The 16,112-nt window shown below is 50.9% G+C and overlaps 1 protein-coding gene across 5 annotated transcripts in view; it reads left to right on the forward strand.

Annotated features, from left to right (window-relative positions):
* The first annotated feature begins 14,467 nt into the window (after positions 1 to 14,467).
* Positions 14,468 to 16,112, forward strand: part of EPN2 (epsin 2) — an 81,528-nt gene continuing 79,883 nt past the window's right edge. For all 5 annotated transcript variants that reach the window (XM_028534405.2, XM_028534407.2, XM_036032893.1 and 2 more), the window contains exon 1: positions 14,468 to 14,630. The gene's annotated coding sequence lies outside the window, so the exon portion shown is untranslated. The remainder of the gene's footprint in view (positions 14,631 to 16,112) is intronic.

The following is a 16,112-nucleotide window of genomic DNA, read 5'->3' on the forward strand; positions in this document are numbered from 1 at the left end:
GGTGAAGTCAAGGAAGAGACTTTTCTGTTGGAAGGTGGGGAGGCCCGAGCATGCTTCTATTGTAATAACCAACATGTATGGAGCATGCATTACATGCGCCGGCACATGCCCCGGCACAGCGATGTACACAGGTGAACTTACTTCCCACCACAGTCTTCTGAGCCTGGTGCAGCTTTATTCCCATCATGTAGAGAAGGGGATTTGGGCCCACAGAAGCAAAGTGACTTGTCCAAAGTCTTATGGCTACTGGGCAGTGAAGGCAGGATTTGAACTTGGGCAGATCCAGTCCAGCCAAAGGTGAACTGGACTCTGACTCCTCAATCAGCGGAGTGGATGAGTAACTGTGAACAAACGAGTGTGCCCGCCCGTCTTGGGGCCTCAGTTTCCCACGTGTGAAACAGGGCTGCCTGTCTCACTCTGTCATGACACACAACGAGCCTGCCTTTCCGCGGCCCCTCTTGTGAGGGCCAAGGCCAGAGGGGGCAGCACTGGAGGTGGGAGGGAGGCTGAGTGCCCTGGCAGGGTGGGCCAGGGGTGGTGGGCTGTGCTCCCTGGTGCTACGGGTCAGTCAGTCAGGCCACCACCTTCCCTTCTGACTCCATCTCCATGTCCCTCCACCTTTCCAGAAACCCTGCCAGGAGCAATGGCCACCAGCTGGGATGGAAGCAGTCTCTGAGTAACACAGCTCTGATGGGGGCCGGGGACCAGCAGACAGCAGCCTGGCCCCAGCAGAGTCGCTGAAATGCTGAAGGCTATGTAGCTCCACCGGCCTGCTCTGCGCCTTAGCGTCTTCCTCTATGAAATGGGGACTGAAGAGCACCTCCCGGCTGCTAAGAGGATTCACAATGGTGATCACAAAGCATGCTGCCCCCACCACCCGCACCATGCTGGGGGAGGTGGGATGCAAGGCAAGAGAGGCACATGGAGAGGAGTGTGCAGACCATGGCTCCCTCCCAGGCCAATCCCACTTCCTGCTGCCCAGTTCCAGCCCCAGGCATCTCTGGGCCAGCCTTAGGAAACACCAGATCCCGCCCCACTCCATCCTCCGTCACCAGCCCAGAGCTGCATTCCACCTACTCCCCTGCTTCTCCTCCACCACCACTTGCCTAGTCTCATCTCTCCACCAAAGGGAGTGCCAGCCCTGCCACCACTGAACCTTCCAGACTGCCTGTGCCGCCTCTTTCCTTTTCTCCATCTCTATTCCCTTCCTGGAAAAGACCAACGGAGGGTGCAGGGCTGGGCTCTAGGTAACTGAGCTGCCACACCCATGAGGCAAGGCTGTTGTGAGGCAGGAAAAGACTGGGAAAGAGTCTGGAAACCTGGAACAGGAACCAGGAAAGCAATCAGGGAAGGCTACCTGGTTAAGGTAACATTTAAGTGTGCACTGGAAAAGCAAGGCATTAACTAAGGACAAGGGTTCATCCAGATAATAATTCATAGATTCAACAAGCATTTATTGAGCACCTGCTTTTTTGCTAGTCCCTGTGCTGGGCCATGGGGTTTGGGGTTCAGGCAAGAGGCAGCATAAGTTTGTGCTCTGGTGTGGTTTGGGGGGGTCGGGGAAGGGTCCTAGGAGGGGGCAAAGGAGTAAATACCATCTCACCAACTGGGCTCAGAGCTACTGAGCAAGAGCAGCATAAAGGGAGATGAAAAGGGCCCCGTGCTGCTCTGAGGGAGGTGGTCAGTAGGACTTCTGACCCTGTGTGGGGGCGTAGGAATGACTTCTGAAGCATGAGCTGGGGTGGCTTAAGTGAAGAGGGAGGGGTGGGAAGGAGTTCCAGATGGAAGGGACAGCAAGTGCAAAGGATGGAAGTTAGGAGGGTACAGTAAGGCCCCGCTGCTGGAGCTGAGACCCCAGGGGTGGGGGTGGGGGGACAGTGGACTAGTGGCTCCATTTTGACCTGTGAGGCTGGCAAGAATCAGGGCAGTGACTGATTTGCCCAAGGTCACAAGTGGGGGGGGTCCCGCTGCTGCACCTTCCTCTAGGAGCAGCTACCAGCCTCCCCTGCAGGAGCCTGTGTGGGGTACTGTACCTCCGAGGCAGGGCTCCTTAGAGGGGACAGCCAGCTGTCAGCAGGAGAGGCTGCCCTGGGGGGTGCGACCATGGAAATCGACGTGAGAGGGTGAGGGCTGTGGCAGCCCTGATGTGGTTTCTCTGGGGCCCCTGTGATGCCAGCCTAGGCCCTGGGCCTGCCTCCTGTAGCTTCTTTGGCCACAGAGAGCCCTCGATCCGCACGTTCTGGCTCCCGGAGCTTGGGCCGGGAGCCCTGGTGGGACTCTTCTGGGTGCCTGGACCTCCCGACCACGCGGACAGAAGGGCTGCAGCAGCGCCAGCCCGGCCACACTGCAGCTGTTGGCTCTTCTCCTTCCCTGTTTCATGCCCCCCATGCCCCTTGAGGTGATTTCTGGTTCACATCCAAACAAACATCTTGCACTTGAGTCCTTGTTCTCTGGGCTTCTGGGGGCACCAAATGCAGACATGCAGTCAGCTGGTCTTCAAGTGTGATTGAGCTGCTACCCTGAGCCCTGTTCCCGAGCACATGGGATGGGCTCTAGGAGGCATTTATGTAAAGGGGGCGGGTAAGAGCCGATTCTGGGGGCAGGCCCCCAGTCTCACACCTACGCAGTCTGTGAGCTGTGTGTCCTTCGCCTTCTCACGCCTCAGTTTCCTCACTAGCGAAAGTGGATCATGATCGTGCCTTCCTCACCGGATGGGGATGGAGGTTAAGTGAAATAATGACGGTAAGTGTATATATAGGTCAGGGGCTGCCATAATGGTCTCTATGTGGGCATCACTGTTATTGTTGGCACCTACTCCATGCTGTGACCCTGCACAGAGGGGTCAACCCACGAGGCCTGGTTGGTCTTGGCAGCCACCTGCAGGGACTCTCACACCTCTGCCTCACAGCAGCACAGGGGTGGCACCAGCACAGGAACCTGCCTGGGGCCTCCCTGGGGGCTGGGAAGAGGTTGGTGCTCCCTGCTAACAGGACAGCTGTGACTCAAGTTTGCAGGACCCAAGTCAGGAGGAGGCTGGGGTAAGCCAGCACTGAGAGAAATCTATGACCTCTCTTTTCTCAGAAATGGAAGAATGTTTGGCAATGTCTGTACGTGGTGCAGCTGGGATTGGTGTAGCCGAGAAGCAGCCAATGACAGGCCTGGAGTTACTTACACAGCTGGCTAGACAAGAGGGCAGGACAATGCCTGGCCTCTAGCATCAGCTGGATTTCAGCCTGGGCCTTGACACCTCGGCCTGGCCACAGCTGCCACTTGGTCTCAACCCTTGGCAGTGGAGGGGATGCCCAGGCTGGCACAGGAGTCTGGAGTCCAGTGGCTGAAACGAGTGAGTCCTCCAGCCTGCCCGACCTGGAGGTCTCTGAGCATGTCTCTGGATCGTTCATCCAGTTCCTCCAACCTGTGCCAAGCAGCCACTGGGTGCTGGGCCCTGGTCTAGGTGCTGGGAACAGACAGAAAGCCCTGCCCTCTCAGAGGGAGGGGAGGGAGACAAGAGCAGAGAAATCAGTATGTAACATAATGCCAGATAGTGATCGATGCTGCCAGCTTCACACAACTGCAGGAGAAGGGTAGAGAGGGGTGTGGGGGAGGGGAGGAAGGCACCATCTCAGTGGTCAAGAGACAGGCTGGAGGGAGTGAAGGGGCGTCTGCATGTCTGGGGAAGAGCAACCCAGGTCTAGGGACCAGTGAGGGGATTGATAATGGAGGCTCGGTGTGGGATGGGAGAGAGTGGGGGGAGGGGCAGGGTAGGCAGGGCCTTCCAGTCGTAGGAGGGGCGGTAGATTTGATGCTAGGTGTGATGCAAAGTCTTTGGAGGGTTTGGTCTTATTTGGTCTTTCTGACAACCCCTGCTGGCAAGGGACAGTACCCCAAACTGCAGTGAGGAAGCCAAGGCTCTGGGAGCCTCGGTGCCCACATTTAAGGTTTTCCCTTTACCAGTGTTGCAACGCAACTTGAACCTGGCTTCCACTTGAATCTGCTGTCTGTGTGAGGTGCCAGGGCAGGCATAAGCTCCTCCCTACCTGACAGTACTCAGTTAATCAGGGGCTGACCGAATGGCTTCCACTAGGGATGTCTTGTTTTCCATTCTTGACTCAACAAACATACTCTGATATTACATTATGTTCTGCGGCCAGAACCTTGCAGTGGTAAGAGACACAGATAAGTAAGGGCTAGTCCCAGCCTTCCCTCAAGGAGCTGCCAGACCACAGATGACAGAACCTAAACTGTCTGTCACCATCCAGTGGCAGGTGCTGGGATGGTGAGCAGCCAGAGAATGCCTTGAACGTGGCCCGCGGCCATCAGAGAGGCTTCAGTGCAGGTTGCCGACTGAATCCTGCAAGCCTGAGTGCAGCCAGGCCAGCTGCTGGGAGGGGCCTGGCCCAGGAAGAGGGAGCTCCTGTAAAAGGAGCAGTGCACAGGGGCACTAGGTGGAGAGCATGCACAGGCTGCGGAGGGCCTCCAGAGCTCCAGAGTCCGGTGGGGTTGCAGCGCAGGTTGGTGGGAGCAGTGCCAACCGAGGAGCCCAGGGAGGGCAGTGAGTGCCTTCCCCATTCTGGAGCTCAGGTCCCAACCTGTTCGATGAGTGATCGCTGGTCCCTGTTGGCTGAGTTGTCCCTCCTGCCTTTGTCTGAGTGAGTGGGGGACTTGAGTACAGCAGCCAGATAAAAGGAATGAAAGTACAATTTTGTTCTCATCTTTCTTTTCAGTGCCTCTCAGATAAGTATGTTTACAAAATTTATGACAATATTTGTTTTATTTTCTATTGCCTCTATCTCCCTTGGATTAAAGAAGGAAAGAAGAAAGAGAGGGAGGGAGAAAAGGAGAGGGTTAGGGTTAGGGTTATCAGCCTTGGCCTAGGGCCTCTTCTAGCCCTGGGCTGGCCTTTTTGGATTCTCCCAGCGACACTGCATTATGAGTGTCTACTCTGCACTGAGGCCTGGAACACATACTTCCCTCCCACCATCTCAGTGCCATCTCAGTATCAGGGTGCAGGTAAAGATGCTTGAGCAAAGAGAGGAGCAGTGACTTGACTGAGGTCCTCCAGCTGAGAAGTGACCAGGTCAGAATTCAAACCCAGGCCCCCTTGTCCTCAGAAGCTATTTTTAACCACCGGTAAAGTCCCTGTAAGGGACCAGATTATAAGTGTGTCTTCACAAAGGGGAGAGTATCCAAATGGAAAGACTGTAGAATTCAAGCAATTTTCCCAATATATCAGAACATCCTAATTCTCTCCCGCTTCCAAAGAGCCCTGGATTCTTCTTAGGGCAGCGATTTCACCGGGTATACTATGGCTCAGCAGTGCGCTGCAAGAATTTTTAAATCATGTGATACCTGACTATGTAGGTGGGGCCACTGACCTCTTTTCCCTTAGATTGTTGAAGAAAAGAACGACAACAGCCAACACAACAAAATTACACCTATTTTTGGTCAGATCAGCAGTTTGCTGCACTCCAGAATTTTAGTAATTGGTTTGTGTGTGCCATGAGATGAGAAACGTGGACAGTCTCTGTCTTGGGCCTTCAACTTTTTCATCTGTGGGGTGTGTTGTGTGACAACACTTTGGGCAGGGCCAGCCTCCGGAGCACGACAGCGGGGGCAGGAGCACCTCGATTCCCTGGGAGCGGCCAGGGGTTCGTGCTTCCGAGCTTGCCACAGCTCTGCATGGCTCCTCCAGGCCTGTGTACCTCCTTGCCACACAACACGTTCATATCTTGGGCCTCCCCACCATTGTCTAAAGTGGACAAGGCAGCAGTTATCACCACCCTGTCCAGTTTATAGTTGAGTAAACTGAGGCTCAGAAAGCCAGAGTGATGTGCCTTAGGTCACAGAGCTGCCAAGTCCTACCTTGCATGCTGGTTTTCATCATTCCAAGTCTCTGGGGTATTGCGCACAGTCCTCTCACACTGGCTTGTGTACCATCTTTGTAGCACCCTCAGTTTGCTCTGGAGTCCTTTAGGCTTCAGGCTCTCTCCTTAGTCCACCCCTCTCTCTGTTTTTTCTTCTGGGGAAGAGGGGGGATGAGGACTGGAGACAGAGGGAAAGGGAGGAGCAGAGCTACAAGGGCAGCAGGCACCCCACCCTCCCCCCACCTGCACTGTCCTCATATGACAGTGGCAGAGACTGAGTGATGGGCACAGTATTTGGGTTAAGAAACATACAAGACTACTTGAAAACTTAGGTCCTCAAAAAGGTGAAACCGCTTCATAATTGGAGGAGCTGGGGCTTGAACCCTGGCTTTCTGACTCCCAATTTTATGCTCTTGGCATTGGAGAGAGGACCACACACCTTGAAAATTGACTGTCATCTCAGCCTTGATTGGGACTTTTGCCCAAGATAACCAAAGAGTGTGATGCAGGCCAGGAGTCATCAGGCACAGAGCAGGGATCCCACATTGTGACATGTCTTCTCTTTCTTCTCCTGGTATTAAAGACAGCAATATTTATGGAAGAGAAATAGAAAGTGGTTTACTATTATGCATATAATATGGTTGGGAGGGCACTGGATGAGTAAAATTAAGATTTAAGAATGACTTTAACAGATATGTATTCAGAGCTGAATCAATATCAAGGCATAATAGAGAAGTGCTCAGAATGGGGAGTGCATTGCACAGCTAAAAGCCTTGGTACATCCCCTTATGAATGGAGGCACAGGGTAGGGACAACTGTTCATTCATTATTGCATGATTTAAAACAGGGATGGAGATGGTGTCAGGCAGGGTTCTTTGGTTAAGAGCAACAGAAATGGATTCTAGTTAAATAAAGAAAAAATAGAAGGAAATTTGAGTTTAATGGAAAGAAATGGAGTAACTCAGAGAATCAAAGGCAAGGCTTGAGAAAACCACCACCTTGCAAGGCAGATCCAGGATTTCAGCAGCAAGAATTGATAGCAAGCTTCTGAGGACAAAACTGCTGTGGGGTGGTCCGCAAAGGGAGGTCAGATGCTGAGCAGTTAGTCCAATGGAAGACCCCTCCCGGTGGATAGAATGTGGCTGATGGCATCCAAACCCTCAGAGAGCTCACCTGCAACTGGCAGGTGGGGCCTGACTGAACAATAAGTAATTTTGCTGAAGTAAACTTCAAATCCTATCTTTGAATCTGAGAACCCAATATAGGTTGGGGATACCTGGCCTTGCAGTAACTGATAGACAAAACTCTGCAATTGCTCTGTGAGAACCTCTAACAGGAAGCTGCAGATAAATTTACACAGGCATGCAAAGACATGTGATCAAGGACACGCTAGCAGAACGCAGGGGATAATGTCTGCCATTCACTGGGGACTGGATAAATACACTAAGCCATTATAAATAAGGCAGTTATCTTTATGTTGAAGTGGAAGAATCTCCAAGAAATACATTATTAAATGAAAAGAGGTCATTACCATTTGGTTAGAACAGGGTGGGGATGGATGTATATAAAGCTGCAAGTACGCACAGAATACCTGTTACACTGAAATAGTGGTTGTCTCTAGGGAGGGGGACTGCAGGTCTGCAGGGACAGCAGGAGGGATAGGTATTTTTCACTGTATGTCCTGATATACTGTTTGAACTTTTTCTGTGTGTATATTTTGTTTTTAGCATCACTTGAGGACATGCTTATCGAGTTTAGAGAGAAGGAAGGGAGGAAGAGAGGGAGAGAAACATTGATGTGAAAGAGAAACATTGGTTGGTTGCCACTTGTACGCACCCCAGCCAGGGACCAAACCCGCAACCCAGGCATGTGCCCTGACTGGGATTTGAACCTGTGAGTTTTCAGTTTATGGGACAACATTCCAGCCAACTGAGCCACATCAGCCAGGGCTGTGCATGTATTTTTTTTTTAAAAACACTTCTACTTTGGAGTGATTCAGAGTTATAGAAATGTTTCAAACATAGCAGAGAATTTTCCTCCACCACCATACCCTAATTGCTGTACATTACCATTGTCTCTTTGTCAAAATGAAGGAACTACCATTGCTACAATACTACTAACTAAGCCATAGAAATTATTCAGATTTCACCAGTTTTTCTACTAATCTCCCTTTTCTGTAATAAGACCCCATCCAGGACACCACACTATTGAATTGTCTTCTTAGTCTTCTCTCATTGGTGGCAGTTTCTTAAGCTCTCTTGTGTTTCATGACCTTGGCAGTTTTGAAGAGCACTGGTCAGGTACTTGTAAATGTGTGCGTGTATTTTTTAGGATTATTTTACAATATATTTATTAAATAAAAATAGAGACAGAAACAAAGAGAAAAAAGATATGGAAAGAAAGTGAAAGAGAGAAGGAGTATAAATAAATGAAAGAAAGAAGAGGAAAAGGAAATAAAGACATTGAGGTTTCTCTCAAAAGAGAGCTCTGCTCGAAGCAATAGTGTCCTTCCAAAAAGGTAGGATGAGGCCAGCCTGCCCCAACATCTCTAGTTGCCTTTTCCTCTGGGCCCATCTGAACTGGGGGTGTGAACTGTATCTGTGGGGTGACAAAGAGGGCTCCACCCAGCTCCAAGCCTTCGTGATCCTTGGCACCTACAATCTCATACACAGAGAGGGCCTCTTGACTGCTGCTTTTATCTAAAATCCTGGGTAAAGCTCTTATTGGTTTGGCTTCAGTCACACGCTACCCCTGGACCCATCACAATTGCCATCAAGATATGCATTCTCACTGGCCAGCCAGGGGTATACCCAAACTCTGGACTGCCAAGAAGGGGGGCTGATCTCTACAGTGGCAGAGCAAGCATAAATATATGTGTCCACAGCACCTTCCAGCTATTTTCTCCTGAGTCACCCCTCTCTCCCAGGCATCCTGCAGTCCAGCTGAGCTGCACCACTGGTCTGTGGTTTCCCACCTCTTTGTCTTGGCTCAGCCTGTCCCCCTCCCTGGTTGCTCTCCCCCACTCTCTGTATAGCTAATAATTAGCCATCCCTCAAGACCCAGCACAAATGCTGCTCTTCTGGACAGACTTCTCTGTTATCATTTTGAGTGGCTATATTTCAACTCTTGACCTGAGCTGAAATCTTGATGAAGGTGGTGTGTGTCCAACTTGTCTGTAAATTTTTTTGAGGAAGCAAGTCTCTGACAGAAGAGGAGTGTGCACATTTCTGAGAAGGGGCCCTGAGATGGTACCACTCCCTGCTCCCACGGAAAGCACTGCCCTGCCACTCAGCAGCGGGCCTCCAACTCCTGTACTCTCTGCACCTCACTTCGCTTGTCTGTAAAATGGTGACAGCAAGAGCACCTGTCGTACAGGGTGCGCATTCCCTGAAGTAATGCGTGTGAGATGTTTAGTCCTTGTGGACCCAAGAAAATATTTCAAAGAGTGGCTTTTCTTGCTTGGAATCTTCACTGCTAGAGGGGGAAAAGCCTAAAGATGCATGGTCAATAAGAAACAGAAATGTTGTGAGTAGACACTGTATATTACCATATTTTGCTGTATATAATGGGCACCCACGTTTTTGGCCCAAACTTTCAGGAAAAAAACTTTTGTTTTAATTTTTTAATTCATTTACTTATTTATATTTAGATACTTGTTTTTTGTATTATAAAGGAATTTTAGAATTTTTTGAACATTTTTGATACAAGAAAGTTTATGTAACAAATAACTACAAAACACAAGAACAGATATAAGGCATTTCAGGTACTATGCATGTAAATGCACATCCTTATTTTCCCCTCAAAAATTTGGGCAAAAAGTGTGTACTATACATGGCAAAATACAGTAAGTGGATGCTGTGTTTTTAGAGTTACACATACCACCCTAGCAAGGAAAGCTGATGCAGGTTATGGAAACTTGTCCTTGAGATGCAAAGAGAGCTTTGGATGAAAAGCATTACGTAAATCCCAAGCAGAATTAACAGTTTATCGATTAATTTAATAAATACAATAAGTATAAAGACTGGAGTTGTCAAAAAATTAAATGAAAACTCTTTGGAAATGGGGTTGATCGTTACTGTCAGGAATCTGGGTACGGAAGAAACTGGTGGAGGAAGAAAAGGGAGTCCATCAGAATGGCGGGCATTGCTGCGCACCTCCCCGGTCTGCTCTGCCTCCTGTACCTCTGCCCCTGACTCCTGGGCAGGGCCTGACTGGCCTGTGCTGATCACCTTCATTCGACATCAGACTCCCCGAGGCTGGCTCCAGGATGAGCAGGAGATCTAAGTTCTTCCAGTCAGAGCAAACCTCAGGAATTAGTTTGCTGGTTGGGACACAGAGACACTGCTCCTGGGTGGTGTGGCTACTGATGTAAAGCAAGAATCTGCTGCAGCCAACTTAAAGCTGGTCAAGACACCAGCCGAGGAAAGTGGTAACGTGCCCAGGAAGCACGTATCAACGATGTGGAGCCAGGGCCTTGAACACATTGCACCTGAAGTCCCAGCTCGGAAGATTTTATTTTAGTTAAAAGAGCCAATTGATTCCAATTATCATTTCAGCCAGTTTAAATTGTGTTTTCTATCAAAATAGTTCCAACTGATGTATTGGCTTGTGTGTTAAAAAGTCCAGGGTGAAAGCTTCAGGCATGGCTGGTTCAAAGTGCTCAATGGCAGCAGAAATCTGTCTTTTCTCTCATCTCTGCCCCTCATTGTGTTGGCTTCATTCTCAGCCCGACTCTATCAGTGTGGAGCTCCTCTAGGCTTAAATTACACCAGCTCAGTAGCCTGATGGAAAGAGAAGTGTCATTTTTTTCAATGGTTTCTACAGAAGTCCTGGTTTTGGGGTTCACTGGCCCATCTTGAGTCATATGACCATTCCTGAGCCAATCACTATGACTAGGGAGAGATGTTCTGATTGGCTCAGCCTTGGTTATACACCAATCTCTGGGGCTGGAGTGGAGGGGGAATCTCTCCCCTCTGCCTATTCAAATTCTTCCTAAGAGTCTGGCTTTGAAATCAGACAGGCCTGGGTTTTCTAGCATTGCCAGTTTCTAGCTTTGTGATCATGGGCAAATAGTTGGATCTCTCTGAACCTCATCTGTGAGTTAAGGACAGTGATGGTCTCAAATTCAGAGTTGTGATGAAAAAGAAATGAGATAACCTATGCAAAGCATTTGCACATCGCTCACTACTTAGCTGTTACTGTTAATGTTACTACTATTTCCTAGATCTGGCGCCTCCACTTCCAGAAAGTTTGCCCTGATCACTCCCTCTCCATAAACTAGAAGGGAACTTCCTTCTTGAGCTCTCACAGCCCTTTCTCTTAAGATTCCCCTTGTAATTTCAGAGCCTCAGTTCCTGCTCATGTTCATGACCTCCCTGCCCTTTTAGACTTCCAGGACCTGCAGGGGCCAGAACAGCTTCTTCTCTGTATCTTAATAGGAATCACCGCTAACACCTATCTAGGGCTTTACAGTTTCCAAAATATTTTCTCCTCTACTTTTTCATTCTGAACTGTAGTGCAATCCTATAAGGTGGGAGGGATTATTATACCATTTCCAAGATGGAGAAACTGAGGCCTGGAAGGAGCAGTGGTGTGACCACAGTCAAGCAACAAATCAGTGGACAAGAACTTAGGTGTTTTTGGATTTCCAGCACAGGGTTCTTTCTGCCAGATATGGTTTTGAATCTAGGGCTAACCTCTGGGACCTCCTTCTGCACCTTTACTCAGTGATGCTTTTCACTCAGCACATGTTCTTTCCCTGCCCACAGTTCTTTCCCCACTGAAGCCTCCTTCCCTAACTCTGGAGATACCCCTGACCTACAGAGCCATCTCCTTCTGCATCTGAAACACAACACTCAAGCCAGCCCCAATCACTCTGCTTCATTATGCATCTGGAACCAACCTCCAAGTCCTAGGAAGGGCAGATGAGTGTCTGCTCTAGCTCTGTGTCCTGACCTTGGACAGTCTGGCTTATCTGGCACCCTCCTCTGCAAGACTGCTTACACACTGTGGACTTTGCAGAACCTGGGTTTGAAACCCAGCGTTACGGTATGCTGCCTCTGATTTTCCGTTGGTAAAATGAGAATAGAGCTGCTGACCTTGAGGCTCCTCAGGAGGCTGCGTTAAGAAAGGGAAGTGAGAGGGCAATATGTTTCAAAGGGGGTACAGGAAGGAGAAATGATTTCGAGGAATGAAGCAATGTTCTCTTTGATTGTGCCCATGTGTGGTGGTCTTTCAGCCTCTGGAAACTGTCTCCCATGCTCCAGCCTGGCTCAATCTCATGCCCTCCAACTCGCTTCCTGGGTTGTAGTTAACTTATCATCGCTTTACCTGCATCCAGCTTTCTGTCCAAAGCTTGCATCTTATCTCTGTGACTACAACGACTTGCTAGCTAAGTGGGGAAAGGAATGGGTTTTGCATATAGGGAAACCAGCCTCACTGACCAAGACTTGGCATCTACCCAAGCCTCAATTTCTTAGTCTATAAAATGTGAGCAATAAGAATGTTCACCTTGCCCTGGCCAGTGTGGATCAGTTGGGCTAGGGCGTTGCCAGTTCCATTCCCCATCAGGGCACATGCTTGGGTTGCTGTCTGGTCCCTGGTGGGGGCATACAAGAGGCAACAGATCAATGTTTCTCTCTCACATCAATGTTTGTCTCCCTCTTTTTCTCCCTCCTTTCCCATCTCTCTAAAAATGCATAAATAAAGTCTAAAAAGAAAAAGAATGCTCACCTTCTAAACCTTCTAGGCCAGCACTGTTCGGTGTGTGGCAGCATCCAGCTACTTAAATTTATTAATTAAAGTTAATAAGGTCTTAAAAATTCAGATCCTTGGTCACACCAGCCTCATTTCAGTGCCCACATGTGGGTGGCATCACTAGTGAACATCCCATCACTGCACATGGGAGGTGGTCAGGCAGTGCTGGTTTAGCTCATCTATGTAAGGCACTCAAGCCTGAACTGGGCACCCAGTATGTGTTGGCATAATTCACCTGAAGCTGCAAACTTCCTGAGGCTAGGGGCCATGATTTCATGTAAAGTTCTTCTCTTCCAGAAGGGCTAGGAAGGCCCAGCAAAGAGCTGTGGTTTATAAGGAGTGTTGGACTCGCTGAGTGTCTTCTCTAGGATGAGGAGCCTGGGTTCCTGCTGCAAAGCAGGCAACATAAAACTTAGTTCACTCTCCTAGAGGAGAAGGGACACTGAGCAGTGGGAGGGTCAGGGAGCCCGTCAAGGGCAGGAGCAAACTGTTGGAGGAGTTTCTAGCATCTAGAACCAGTGTGGGACTTTTCAAAGAGAAAATGGCTGTGTAGGATTGCAAATGTGTTAGTTTCTTTCTCTCTTTCTCTTTCCCCTCCCCTTTCCTTTCCTCCCCTGTCTTCTCCTGCTTATATCTTTGCCAGAGAAGGGAAGTCTAGTCTAGATCTCAGCTTGTGAGAACAGAAGGGGTGCCTTGGTCCATCTGGCTCCTCCATCGGGAGGAGGAATTTGAGGCTCAGAGAAGTACAGAGACTTGCCTAAGATCCCTTAGTGAGTGAGGGCAGAGTGAAAGTTCTGGACACAGCTTCCCTGAAACCAGAGTTTGGCATAATGTTGATGTCACCTGGGCAACATGGATGGTGCTGTCTGCCAAGCCCTGATCCATTCCCCAGATCTGCTGGCAGGAGTCTCTGAAGTGCCTACCCCTGCTGGAGCAGGTTTGGCAGAGGTGAGGTCCTGAGAAACTCTCCAGGGTCTGCCTTTTCCTGGCTTTGTATTTGTCTCCTTCAGTGCCAAGCATCACGTAGGGCACATAATAGGTGCCTTGTGGGTGCTGGTTGAATCTAAAGGAAGAGGCAATTCCTGTTGCTACCTTGAGACTGAGGCCGTGTGAAAGGCCAAGGCTGCACCAGGGGTATCTAGTAACCCCTCCTGCCGGGGCTATGCACCTCAGGGCCAAGAGGCCCTACCTTTGTAGTGTCACTACACCTTTGGTAGCCTAGTAAAGCCTATGCATCCCTTCTCAGAATAATTTTGAGCGTGTTTCATTAAAGTATAACACACGTACATTAAAGTGCACACATCTAAAGTGTACATCAGTGAATTTTCACAAAGTGAACACTTTTGACCCTGGCATCCAGCTCAAGAAACCAAGCGTGGCCAGTGCCCCCCCCAAGCAGCCCCCTCACCGCGCCCAGGTGTCTCCTGCCAAGAAGCCTCTATTCCAGCAATATTTACGAATGCGTATTGCAAAGCGCGAGAACGGGAGTTTTAGCTTAGGATGAGGCTGTCTGTGTGCGTGAGAGAGGGTGGCGAGGAGTTGCCGAATGTGTATAGGGTGGAGGGGGATATTCGGTGGACCTGAATGAAGTTGCGGAGTGCATGGTTTTGGGGTATGAATTTGCCAGGTATGTGTGGCATTTGGGATAGTCGGGACGCATGTGTGGGGGCTAGGAGGTTGTATAGGGGATTCCGCAGTAGGTTCCAGCTGTGCGGTGGTGGGAAGGTTGGGTGGAGGCTGCAGCGGACGGGGGCGTGGGCGGTGCTACGGGACTAGGCGGTAGGCGCGGGCGGGGCCTGAGCGGCACGGGGGGCGGGGCCAGCGGGCGCGCGCACGCTGCCGGCGCGCCCCCTCCCGGCCGCCATGTTGGCTGGTGTGTGGGTGTCAAACGGAGCTAGACACGGTGGTGGCGGCGCCGGCGGCTGTGGCTCCCAGGGCTCGGTCGCTCCCGCCTCCCCAGCGCTACTGACGGCCGTAGCCGCGCACCTGGGCCGGCCCGAAGGAGCGGAGGTGAGCCGGGTTCGGGGACCCTCCCTCGCCCCCAGGAGCCGACGCCCCCAGAACACAGGCTCCCCGGGAATCAGCCCCCCAAGCATGCATCCCTGCAGCCCAAGCTGGGTCTGCTCCTCTGGCGGGACCCCCATCTATGGAACCAGACCTCGCCCCACAGGCTCGAGCATGGCCCCCTCCCAATCTGGATCCCTCTTTCCGCTGCAAGGACCTCCCTCTTGCCCCCGAAACACACACACACACACACACGCGCGCGCGCGCTCACTCACTTGCACACCTTTCCTATCTGAGAGCTTTTCATTTTCTATCCGGCGAGTCTGGCGCTCCCCTGATCCTGCCCCAGCTCCGGGAGCCCCTCCTGGTCCTCACCCTCTACCTCTCAGCTCGGAACAACCCCGCCCGTTCTCCCTAGATCACTTTCTGCCCCTCCCGACTTGGGCGCCCCTGTTCTCCGGAGCCCAGTCTGCTCTCCCTCTTGCCCCCGTGTAGAGCCCGGACCCCATACCTCTAGGAATCGGGGGAGGGGTCCTCTGTGTTCAGGATCCCAGCCCGACCCCGCTCTCCTTCGGGCTGGAGCGGGGCTCCCTTCCCCTCCCTAGGGACCAGGCTCCCTCCTCACCCCACCCCCACAGCGCAGCGGGGACGGGGGCGGCAGAGTCGGGCTCCAGCTGCCTTTGTTCCGCGTGGGATGGTAGAGACCCCTCCCGGCGGTCCTGCTGGGCCTCTGCGTGTGGGTGAATGGGTGCGTGGGGGCCCGACTCTTCAGTCAGCTTGCGTGGAAAGAGACCCTTCCTTTCTTTCCCAGTGGGGCGGCTCCCCGGGAGCCGAGCGCGTCGGGAGAGGCTGGTCCTTCCTAGAGGAGTCCTTGCCAACAGGTTTTTGTTTGCGCCCTGGAGTTGGCCAAGTGGCTTTGCAGAGGGGGCTATTTTCTCTCCAGAAACCCCAACAGGGGCTTGTGAAAGGACATTCCTCAGCCCAGGGGCTCAGTGTAGGGCCCCTTCACAGTTTTGCTGCCCTGGGAATGCATCTGGTCTGTGCTTGAAGACAGGATGGAGGCTTAGCTACCTTTGGGGTTGAGATGGGGAAAACAGACCCAAAGATGCAGTGATTTGCTCAAGGTCACACAGCGATTCCGTAACAGTGCCAGATCTACAAGCTCCCCCTTCCAGGGCTCTCTCCATGGCATTTTAGGTTTTTGTTTGTTTGTTTGTTTTTAAGAGAGAGATATTCAGGATTATCTCCCTCTTTTATTTTTACCATTCACACAAGAACATGGTCAGGAGAAAATGAGAATTAAGTTCTTAATTTCCATCTCTAGACTATGCCCTGTAAAGAAGGGCTTGGAATAGAAAGTTAAAATGATTTTGAAGAGTGAATTTTAATATCTGTGCCCTTCTGTCTCCCTCCTACCCTCCAATTATTTGTGTATTTTGTAGCTCTAGATACCAGATGACAGGTGCTGACAAAAACCATGTACTGAAT

This window comes from Phyllostomus discolor, chromosome 8 (assembly GCF_004126475.2).
Source record: "Phyllostomus discolor isolate MPI-MPIP mPhyDis1 chromosome 8, mPhyDis1.pri.v3, whole genome shotgun sequence".
Classification (NCBI taxonomy): Eukaryota; Metazoa; Chordata; class Mammalia; order Chiroptera; family Phyllostomidae; genus Phyllostomus; species Phyllostomus discolor.